Genomic DNA, 12449 nt, shown 5'->3' with positions numbered 1-12449 from the left:
TAATGTATTGTTTCAGGATATTGCAGTGTTTATATTAGATATTTTTCTAGCATTAAAATACTTTGTGCGGTCACTTCAAACTTAATAGATTAATTATTTGGCAGTATAAGTATCAATGTAACCTGCAAATTGTTTGTGCTGACTTAAGCAGCATAAAAGAAAGTGGAGCGATACAGAGAAGATTGCGTGTGTTTCCTGCGGAAGGATGACACGCAAATTCATGTATCGCTGTACTTTCTTGTTAATTGACATCATCAGGCCCACTACCCATGTTATGTGCATGTCACTGCTGAGCCACACAGCTGTTCAGGAAATGTGGGTTGAACTTGTTAGGATTTACCTTATTATTGCTGACCTCTTATCTTGATAGCTAAAGTCTTTTTATCTATTAATAATACATTAATGCATTGGATATTTTTCATTACTAACATTAAATAGAACATTTCTTTTTCCATATTACAGAACATTGGTGTAGCACATTCTTTTGGTTGCAACAAATTATTATTATTATTAATTTTTATTTATAAGGCGCCACTCAGTGTCCGTAGCGCCGTACATGGACAAACAAGTACAATACAAGGTGGGACGGCACGCTACAGTAAATAAGCACAGTAACTCAGTAAGCTCAAAGCACAGCAAGAGAGAGGGGGAGGGAAGACCGGCAGGCGCCGGAGCTGCAAATATTTTCTGTTGGAGAAATCGTGCAATATTTAGTAATTTTTCCTGCTTCAGCCTCTAGTAGGGCACCAGGACTAATTTAATTTCCTAATTAATTTCTTTTTAAAATGTTCGAGGTATTTTATTTATATTGCACTACTCCAGGACCTGGGGGGTATATTTACTAAACTGGGGGTTTGAAAAAAATGGAGATGTTGCCTATAGCAACCAATCAGATTCTAGCTAAAATTTTACTCCAAAAACATACTAGTAAGTTAATTGGCTGCTGTCAAATTGACCGTAGTCTCTCTGTCTGTCTGCGTGTGTGTATGTGTAAGTGTGTTAGGGAATTTAGACTGTAAGCTCCAATGGGGCAGGGACTGATGTGAGTACGTTCTCTGTACAGCGCTGCAAAATTTGTGGCGCTATATAAATTGCTGTTGATGCTGATTTTGTTGAATGTACTAAACAAATGATAACTAGAATCTGATTGGGTGCTATGGGCAACATCTCCACTTTTTCAAACCCCCAGTTTAGTAAATATACCCCCTGGAATAAGATTTTTTGTGTTGGACAGCAACAAGCCTTTTGGAATATTTTAGTCTTGTTATGGTTGGTTTCAATCCTTATTGGAGTAAAAGCTTGCAAGAATGGATCATTTACAGATGAAGATAAACGGGGTTTTAGTTTTTTTAATAAATATATGTCGTTTGAAAGAGGTGTGTGGTTTATTTTAGTAATGTGGTTTGAACGAGGGTTGTGTGCTTTATTTAAATTTTACATTGTTGCACTACATGGCTTAGCGAGCCTTTGGTGTTAAGGCATGCTGTCACTTATGGCTCTTCAAGTGCCAGTATTCCCTGACTCCCTAGGGAATCCAGCCCCGTGCTGAACAGCCTGTGGTTCGTTTGCCATTATGGCAGGGGGACCCCCTGCTACGTGTATCCCTGTTATAGTTCCAACAACCCCGGCTGGTTGGTCTAGTGCTGGTTTTCGTCAAAACAAAATTGTATGTTTTAAGCATTATAGAGCCGATGGGAACGTTAGACTAGCCCCATAGCTGGAGCAAGAGATACGTACAAAAAAGGAGTTTACTCCCATGGCCATAGAGCTTGCTACGGCCATGGCTGTGCGTGCTCGAGTTTGGAATGCCCACACCGGACATTGACTACGGCCACACACCCCTTCCCCACTCCGATCACTCCCACATAATGTAAGTTGTAGTAACTGTCTCTTGCGCTCGTCAGCGCACGGAACAGGCATCTAGTTGTTATGGGCATGCACAAAGTGATTTAAAAGTTTGATAAGCTCAAAATCAGCTGATCTCTGGAGGGTATTCAATTATGAGCGGCGTGCCACCGAAACGTCCGCAAAGGCACTCTGCGTTGCCGCGACATTGCAGATATCTCTCCCCCCTCCCCCCCCCATAGGGTGCAAGGATAAATCCACAATGTTGCGGTACCGTATTAACTAGAGATGAGCGCACTCGGATTTATGAAATCCGAGCCCACCCGAACGTTGCCGATCCGAGTCGGATCCGGGTATTGGCGCCAAATTCAAATCTGAAACTGAGGCTCTGACTCATAATCCCGTTGTCGGATCTCGCGATACTCGGATCCTATAAATTCCCCGCTAGTCGCCGCCATCTTCACTCGGGCATTGATCAGGGTAGAGGGAGAGTGTGTTAGGTGGTCCTCTGTCCTGCTATATCTCGTGCTGTTCAGTTAAGTTCTGTGCTGTGCTGTGCTGTGCTCAGTCCAGTGGTGCTGTGTCCTGTGCTCTGTCCTTCTGAGGTCAGTGGTGCTGATGGGTCCTGTGCTGTGTCCTGTTCAGTCCAGTGGTGCTGTGTCCTGTGCTCTGTGCTTCTAAGGGCATAGTTATTTCCCCAATATTCCAAAGTGTTTAAAAAAATAAAAAAAAGTTATTTAAAAAAAATACAAAAAACTAATTACATTTTTTTTTAATTACAACAAAATTTGCACAACCAATCCTGCAGTATAAGCCCATTGGTACTGCAATATTACCAAGTTCACACATTCAGCAGTAAAAATCCAGTGGTTCTGCAATATTACAAAGTTCACACATTCTGCAGTATCAGTCCAGTGGTGCTGTGTCCTGTGCTCTGTCCTGCTGAGTTCAGTAGTGCTGCTGGGTCCTGCGCTGTGTTCTGTTCAGTCCAGTGGTGCTGTGTCCTGTGCTCTGTGCTTCTAAGGGCATAGTTATTTCCCCATTATTCCCAAGTTTTTAAAAAATAAAAAAAAAGTTATAAAAAAAATTAAAATAAAAAATTTAAAAAAAAAATAATTATAACCAAATTTGCAAAGCCAATCCAGCAGTATATAAGCCCATTGGTACTGCAATATTACCAAGTTCACACATTCAGCAGTAAAAGTCCAGTGGTACTGCTATTACACAGTTCCCTGATTCAGCAGTGTATAAGTCCAGTGGTACTGCTATTACAAAGTTCACTGATTCAGCAGTGTATAAGTCCAGTGGTACTGCTATTACAAAGTTCACTGATTCAGCAGTGTATAAGTCCAGTGGTACTGCTATTACAAAGTTCACTGATTCAGCAGTATAAGTCCAGTGGTACTGCTATTACAAAGTTCACTGATTCAGCAGTATAAGTCCAGTGCTACTCTCCTGTGCCGCATATAATTTTTAAAGGCTTTGCCGAGTGTGTGTGGCTTAGGGGTACGCTCTCTTGTGCTACATATAATGGAAAACCAAAATTTGGAGAATAAAGTAGGGAAAGATCAAGACCCACTTCCTCCTAATGCTGAAGCTGCTGCCACTAGTCATGACATAGACGATGAAATGCCATCAACGTCGTCTGGCAAGCCCGATGCCCAATCTCCTAGTACAGGGCATGTAAAATCCAAAAAGCCCAAGTTCTCAAAAAATAGCAAAAAGAGAAACTTAAAATCATCTGAGGAGAAACGTAAAGTTGGCAATATGCCATTTACGACACGTAGTGGCAAGGAACGTCTTAGGCCCTGGCCCGTGTTCATGACTAGTGGTCCAGCTTCACCCAAGGATCTAAGCCCTCCTCCCCCCCCCTACAAAAAATTTAAGAGAGTTATGCTGTCGGCAACAACAACAAAACAGCAAAGAACTCTGCCTTCTAAACAGATGACATCACAAATCCCCAAGGCGAGTCCAAGGGTGTTGTTGGTTGTGAACCCTGAGCTTCCCATCACTGTACGGGAAGAGGTGACTCCATCCAGCATTTGCAGCACGCCCTCTGCATATGCTGGAAGGATCACCCACAGTCCAGTTACAGATTTGGCTAATGAAGGTGTGAATGTTGTACACTGGGAGGAGGATATTGATGTAGCTGGCGCTGAGGAGGATGTTGATGATTATGATGCAGACAGATACCAAATTGCCTTTCTCAATTTCTATTTATATTCTAGATTATATAACGGCTGAAAAGTTTTCTGTTTTACGCCTAGTGGAGAGGGGATCTGATGCAGACAGATACCAAACTGCCTTTGTCCATTTCTTTGTATATTTGAATTTCTAGTTCTACAGTCTATGCAGGCTGCTTTATTTATATTCAACCACAAGTGTAGGGGGGGGGGGCATAGATAGCCACCAAAGTAACGTGGTCCATTTAATTTCACTTTCTAGCTCCACAGTCTGTGCAGCCTGCTTTTTTTATCTTCAAAGTATTTATATTTACAAGCCTTGCAATCTAAATTAACTAGAGGTAGTGACGTGGTAGAACTCCAAAAGGCAGTTTGGAAGCCCCTGTACAAACTGGCTCTATTTTTTAACTGAGTTGTCCCCCCTCCAGTGTGTACTCGGAAAGAGTTTTTAGTGCAGCGGGGAACCTGGTCAGTGAGCGGCGAAGGAGGTTACTTCCTCACAACGTTGAAAAAATGATGTTTATAAAAATGAATAATCAATTCCTCAATGAAGTACAGCACTGCCCTCCAGACAGTACAGAAGGACTGTGGTTGTGGAGTCCAGCGGGGACGAATTGATAATGTGTGAGGAGGAGGAAGTACACACTGTAGGGGGAGAGGAATCAGAGGTTGAGGATGAGGACGACATCTTTCCTCAGTAGAGCCTGTTTAGTTTGTACAGGGAGAGATGAATTGTTTTATTGGTGTGGGGGCCCAAACAAACCAATCATTTCAGCCACAGTTGTTTGGTAGGCCCTGTCGCTGAAATGATTGGTTTCTTAAAGTGTGCATGTCCTATTTCAACAACATAAGGGTGGGTGAGAGGGCCCAAGGACAATTCCATCTTGCAACTATTTTTTTGCCATTATGTGACCATTCAACAGTCGTTTGCCATGTTCAAAAAGTAAAAGAAAATGCCAACAAATTCAATAAATTAAATCAAAAGTTAAATGCCCTGTCATTATTTAAAACAAGAGGTTTTGACGTGCTAGAATTAGTGTAGTGTTAAGATGTTATAAACACTACACTTGGAAATTGGAGGAGGTATTGTGGCCCCGGTATCAAATTGGGTACCGGGGCCACCCCACTACGCAGTCCAGATACTTGTTTGGTGGAATTCAGACCAGTTGAGGGTGTATTTATTTTATTGTGGCCCCGGTATCAAATTGGGTACCGGGGCCACCCCACTACGCAGTCCAGATACTTGTTTGGTGGAATTCAGACCAGTTGAGGGTGTATTTATTTTATTGTGGCCCCGGTATCAAATTGGGTACCGGGGCCACCCCACTACGCAGTCCAGATACTTGTTTGGTGGAATTCAGACCAGTTGAGGGTTTTATTATTATATTGTGGGGACCACTCTATACCACACTACCACTTTATACCACTCTTAATACTTTAATTCAATTTAATACTTTAATTCTATTACTAATTCCCATAAAGAGGAACTGCCGCTTCTATTTAATACTTTAATTCTATTAGTAGTTACCATAAAGAGGAACAAAATAAACCAATTTTACCAAAAGTATAATATGACTTACAAACACTACACTTGAAAGATGGTGCCTTTAAATGAAAAAGTCAGTCTTCATTGCACGACTATGTGCAACAGGGACAGTTTTTTGGTTTACAAAGTCAACCAATAACACTTCGACCCTGTCTGTCTTTAACATACTTGATGGGATCTCAATGACGAATGGTCTGTACCATGTTTGGAGGAGGTATTGTGGCCCCGGTACCAAATTGGGTACCGGGCCACTCCACTATGCAGTCCAGATAGAGGTGTATCAGATATTAAACAACGTTGACTGTTGCTGCAAAAATTTTAAATAATATTGTGGGCAACACTACACTACGCAGTCCATAAACTTTTTGGGTTGGATTCAGACCTGTGTAGGGTTTTTTAATAATATTGTGGTGACCCACTCCTCTACGCAGTCCAGGTACATTATTCGGTGCGATTCATACCAGTTGATGGTTTTCTTATTATATATATTGTGGTGACCCACTCCTCTACGCAGTCCAGGTACATTATTGGTGCGAATCATACAAGTTCAGGGTTTTTAATTTATATTGTGGTGACCCACTCCTCTACGCAGTCCAGGTACATTATTCGGTGCGATTCATACCAGTTGATGGTTTTCTTATTATATATATTGTGGTGACCCACTCCTCTACGCAGTCCAGGTACATTATTGGTGCGATTCATACCAGTTGATGGTTTTCTTATTATATATATTGTGGTAACCCACTCCTCTACGCAGTCCAGGTACATTATTGGTGCGAATCATACAAGTTCAGGGTTTTTAATTTATATTGTGGTGACCCACTCCTCTACGCAGTCCAGGTACATTATTGGTGCGAATCATACAAGTTCAGGGTTTTTAATTTATATTGTGGTGACCCACTCCTCTACGCAGTCCAGGTACATTATTCGGTGCGATTCATACCAGTTGATGGTTTTCTTATTATATATATTGTGGTGACCCACTCTTCTACGCAGTCCAGGTACATTATTCGGTGCGATTCATACCAGTTGATGGTTTTCTTATTATATATATTGTGGTGACCCACTCCTCTATGCAGTCCAGGTACATTATTGGTGCGAATCATACAAGTTCAGGGTTTTCTTATTATATTGTGGGGACCACTCCACTACGCAGTCCAGAAAGATACCTCGTTGCAACATTTTGGACTAATAACTATATTGTGAGGTGTTCAGAATACACGGTAAATTAGTGGAAATGCTTGTTATTGAATGTTATTGAGGTCAATAATAGCGTAGGAGTGAAAATAAGCCCAAAAACTTGATTTTTTAACTTTTTATGCTTTTTTCAAAAAAAATCCGAATCCAAAACCTTAAATCCGAACAAAAACCTTTCGGCAGGTGTTTTGCGAAACAAATCCGAACCCAAAACATCGAGAAAATCCGGATCCAAAACACAAAACACGAGACCTCAAAAGTCGCCGGTGCACATCCCTAGTATTAACAGAAAAAGTGCGCAGCTGTGATGCTCCAAACATTGCGGCTCATTGCATACCTCCCCCCTTTGAGTTCTACTTCCGTTTTACCATTCTACTGAATGACTTTCTGCACTGTATTCGTACATTTGCATTTCACAAAATGTATGGTCTCTGATTACATTTGAAACAATGACGGTCAATTCAGTCTGCTGTGTACCGTGTTTGCGGGTAGGACTGGGGACATTTGAGGCTATGTTTCTTTTGCGAAATGTGAACAATTTTGTGACCAAATGTTAATTGAGGTGAATATTTTATGGAACAGTTTTACAAATTTGGCTCATCCTTAGTCCCTGCAATGTTGATTGATGTGGGAGATATCACTGCAGTTAACTAGATATTCAAATCAAAATTAAATGTCACCACACTAAAATTTTTCTGCAACATGAGATAATGCTAACTATTTTGTACAGATGTACAATATTGAGGTATAATAATTTGAAGATCTCTAAACCAATTGAAGAGCCATGTCTTAATGCATTGTGCAAGAAGATGTTGGAAACCTACTTAATATGGAGTTTATTATGCTATTGTTAAGGTTATATTATACAGGTTAGTATGATTTAGTGTTTCCAGGAAAATAAATAGCAATGCGATTGGAAAGATGAATATATTCATTCTTTTTTTTTCTCATGTGACATTGTTTAACAATTGTAAAGTGTTATTTTGTGAATTAAGCAGCAATAAAACTTAAGCATGTAAAATACACAGGAAAGGAGGAACCTCTTTGTAGTTCTACCATAATTGTCACCAGGGTCGTTGAGCGAGTTGTGCGAGAGGAGCTGACGCCCAGTGCACCTTTATGAAGGGGGAGGGGCGAAGGGAATTAATATTTTAGATTAATTTAGTCAAAATTGAGGGTTTGAGGGGGGCGTCACATTTCCGTCATGCTCCTGGCACCACCATTTCTAGTTACTATTATTATTATTTATATAGTCACATTGTTTTGTTTTTTTGCACAGTGCTGTACAGAGGATATTTACAACCACATCAGTCCCTATCCCCATTGGATCTTACAATCTAAATTTCCCACCACACACAATAAAGTACAGTTTGCCAATTAAACTACCAATTACCAGAGCACCTGAAGAAATCCCAGGCAAACATGGGTAAAACACACAAACACCACACAGATAGGGCCTAGAATAGAATTGAATTGAACTCATGGCCCTAGCGCTGTGAACATATGGGTGGCAATTGTTGCTACCAGAGTGTTATATTAATGTATTCCCTGGTAGTCAATATGATTATACAACCCCAGAACATGCTAATTCAACACAAGGTTTTCCTATTTAGTGACAGCAAAGATATCAGTGTTTCTATCAGTCTTGGAAGCATAGTGAAATATAGTAGCATGTGCTGTTAATATCACAAGCTGAGGTCTGGACATTGCTAATGGTCTTACTAGGTTGTTGAGCTGCCCATATGAGGGGTGTGCTATGGTAAATTATTGTATATTAGATTGATGGCACAAGAATATATAAGGTAGATGGTATGATAGATTAGGGTTAATATGAGCTGTTTGGGGATATTCTAAAATAGATATTGAGAAAAGAGCAGCACAAAATAATAAAACGATTATTATCTTTTATCTATAAGGCGCCATAAGGGGGTCAGCAGCATTGTATATAAGGATCGACAGTAATAAAGAAAAAGTGTGTCCTTAAATATAGAACTTTGTTACTTCTAAGGGAACTAAACTAGTTGCCATGGAAACAGCATTATACCTATTAGTAAGGGAACAAATTGTGTTTATACTCAGATTTGTGTTTGTTTTCCTTATTTTGTTCTTGAAAGGCTGTTATTGTAACAGTTTTATTTTTTGTTAATGTAATGTGTTATATTAAAATATATTTGTATGTATGCAATTATCACAGCAAAGAGCTGATTAATTAGAGGAAGAGTGTTCCAATTCGAAAACACTTAGAATATATAAATACTGAATCATTTTGCTGACAGAACATGCTTTGAAAAAGTCTTAATACAGACAAACCACATCAGCAGCTTTAGGAGTCAATTTACACAGTGTGTGAAGTAATCCAGTTAGGTGAACTACAGCATCTTGGAGATGGAGAACTTTCTTGTATTAGTAGTAGTCATGTATTAGTGTTGATGCAGAATCACTTCTACCCCAGGGGAAAATTCTGTCAACCTGCAATTTTGCCTTTTTCTGCAATTCTCTCGGGCAAGTTTGAACCCATTGATGTATGAACGTGCAAATCGATAGGAAAGTGATCTAACCAAAATTGATATGCTACAAATCGCCATCCTTACAATTGGTCACTCTAAGAATACAAGTCACCATATGTATGAAGCTGCTACTCTGCAAACTCGTGTGAGTTTGCAATCTTTGCAGCCAGAATCAACGCATTGCTTTGGATAGGCGAGATTAGCATACACATCAGCTTTCCACTGCTGGCCAATGTTAACACATAACACCAGGCACAATAAAAGTTTTAATTATGAGGATAATCATGGATTCTTCTTGAGAAGGGCAAAAATGATTTAATTATCTTAAAGGGTCGAATAATTTTATAAAAAAATTAGTGGGACAAATTTTATTAAAGGATTATACGGAACACACATTTTTTTTTTTTTTTTTTTTTTTATTATAGTGCCATACTATTCCATTACCAGTGGGGCAATATTTTTTTTCTGATGTGGAAACACTTAATATCTCCAGATGGGAACACCACTTAAAGTACATACTTGTGGCACTAAAGTGACAGCATGCTCTTGTGCCCACAGCATGCTTTTTTTTTTTGTCTGTTGAATCTTCGGCAAGTTTGACTGAGTTTGCACATAAAATCACTGGTGATCTCAAGCGATTTTGAAATCACTGAAAAATAAATAAATCGCACTTCGATACATTTACCCTGGGAGTAGTTGGTTTGCTCTATAAACATTTATTAATCATTTAATTTGATTAATATAATTCACTATCCAAACTCTTTGTCCCAGTACTGATATATGTAAGATTAGGGGTTGGTTTTACCTGCGAGTTATAGTGCACTATTATGAACGGATAGCCAGAAGAATTCATTGGTATTTAAGCGTATCTTGAAATATTATCACTCAACCATTATATTTGCTCCTTCTAGATCTAGCAACAATAATTGTATGGTTGCTATTGATATTAGTGGTATGTTGATATATATTTTTATTAGTTAAATAAATAACTTCTGCATCTTTGTTAGAAGTTTTTCTGTCATATTGATTGTTTGTTAGTAATATACGATATATATATATATATATAAAGAGTTGTCCTTCTGTTCTTGTTTTGTGTGCGTGTTTAGAGATTTAGGGGTATATTTACTAAACTGCGGGTTTGAAAAAGTGGAGATGTTGCCTATAGCAATCAATCAGATTCTAGCTGTCATTTTGTAGAATGCACTAAATAAATGAAAGCTAGATTCTGATTGGTTGCTATAGGTAACAATCTCCACTTTTCCAAACCCGCAGTTTAGTAAATCTAGGCCTTGGAGTTTTCTTCCATAGCACAAGATAGCAGTACCTTATTTTGTGTTTTATTTTTTCTTTAACAAACTATAGAAAAAAAAAAGTTTTGAAATACAGACAAGAACTCACAAAAAAAATCTTAACAAAAATGTGTTCATTAGCAAAGATTATCTTTATATGTAAATGAATAACAATATAAATATAGTCCTACATTTACATATAAAGCCATTCTTCTGCTTATAGTCACTAAATATTTTGTATTTAAGTGGAGTGATATTAAGCACTGTATTTTATGCATTTTTAATGGGAAACTCATTCTGTCATATTTATGTGTGTGTGATGGCTGTTGAAGCATAGATATACACAAATTGTACTGTGTTCTCTGCACTTTTAGTAGGAACATGGCTCAGTCATCTGTATTTATGTGAAAGCATACATATAATTCAACATTTGAAATTCCATAATCAGGACAGGGGGCGTGGAAACACCACTGGGGGCGAGCCTAGGATGTCCCTTAGCAACCTCCCCTCCAAACACCCATACAATCCAGTATGTAGAGCAGCTGTGAATGTAAAATATCTCCAACTTTCCCAATTGCAGGACAAACATGTCTATGTGTGGAACAAAGCCCTTAAATCAGGAAAGTTGGGTCTCTGGTATGCATATACATACCAGGTACTGTAAACTGCAATAAAGAAACTCACTCAGACCTCCTTTCTCTATGGAAACCCCAGCAATAACATGAGGTACAAGGGGGGAAACATTGCTTCCAATGCACAGGAACTGGACAACATATTCAAGCCAACACAATGAAGCCATCTGGAAGTGGAAAATCCCTTTAAAGGACTTCAACAAAGTTCTGTTTAGACTATAAATAGGCCATGTGGGATGAAGCTGAGAGACTTATAATGTTGCACATATTACACACACACACACACACACACACACGCACACACTTCAGGACTAAAGAAATTGGAGGATATTCACACCAGTTCTGTCCCTGCGAAACTCTGTTCTGAAGTAATGTAAAGCTGGTCCTCTTATCGAGAAGCTATTTGCACACCCTAACATATGCATTACCATTTCAGCGACTGCAAGCAAATTACAAAGATGGCTAAAACATTAAAATTACTGTTCTGTGAATAAAATGAATCACTTTTCCCAAACCTACTACGTGGTTGTCCATTATTAAAAAGTAATTCAAAAGAGCAATGGCACCTTGCTACTAATATGATTTCAAGTGTGCCTGTCTCCTACACTGCAAGCAATGGTGGGAGCCAGTTTTTGGACTGAACAACTATTCATGAGAACAAGGTTTATCAAATCAACAAGAACCAGTGACATTACAGAGGTATCTTAGTGAGGTCAGTATCTTCTAGTAACTTGATAAGCTGCCTTTTAAAAATGCTCCATGTGAGGGAGGGAGATTCCCCAGCAAAGTTGAGGTAGCATATGTATCATTTACTCAATAAAATGTTTACATTTATAGCTTAAAATCGAATTTGCGTGTAGTTTTCTTTGGACCGATACTTCCAGGACTTACAGTATGTCCTCACTTACAGTGGCACAAAGTCATAATATCCTAATGCTGCGCTTTTCCCAAGAGGTAATCTATAGTGCTAAATTCTATTACAGTTTCCACTGTGTACAGGCAATGGGTGCACTTTAATGTGAGGATCAGGCAAAAGCAGCACAGGAAGACAATGATAGAGCAATAATCACAGGCAAAATTATGTGCAATGTAACTGTACATAAAAGTTTGCTATAAGTAAACACATTCATTGTCATAGACGACTCTACATTTGTAACTATCAAGTGCTATCCAGGCATAGTAATGTTGTTGTAAACAAGCTTAGCTAGGGCTTATCTTGATCTGGGAAGAACAGCAATGTTGTTCTGGCA

The 12449-nt window shown here is 39.0% G+C and overlaps 1 non-coding gene across 1 annotated transcript; it reads left to right on the top strand.

Moving 5' to 3' along the window:
- The first annotated feature begins 137 nt into the window (after positions 1-137).
- On the top strand, positions 138-240 carry LOC142137208 (U6 spliceosomal RNA). The gene has a single exon (XR_012687852.1). It is a non-coding gene; the product is annotated as a U6 spliceosomal RNA (small nuclear RNA).
- Positions 241-12449: the final 12209 nt, after the last annotated feature.

Source organism: Mixophyes fleayi, chromosome 1 (assembly GCF_038048845.1).
Source record: "Mixophyes fleayi isolate aMixFle1 chromosome 1, aMixFle1.hap1, whole genome shotgun sequence".
Classification (NCBI taxonomy): Eukaryota; Metazoa; Chordata; class Amphibia; order Anura; family Limnodynastidae; genus Mixophyes; species Mixophyes fleayi.
The sequence above is the reverse complement of the archived record's forward strand: the minus strand, read 5'-3'. Positions and strand labels throughout refer to the sequence as shown.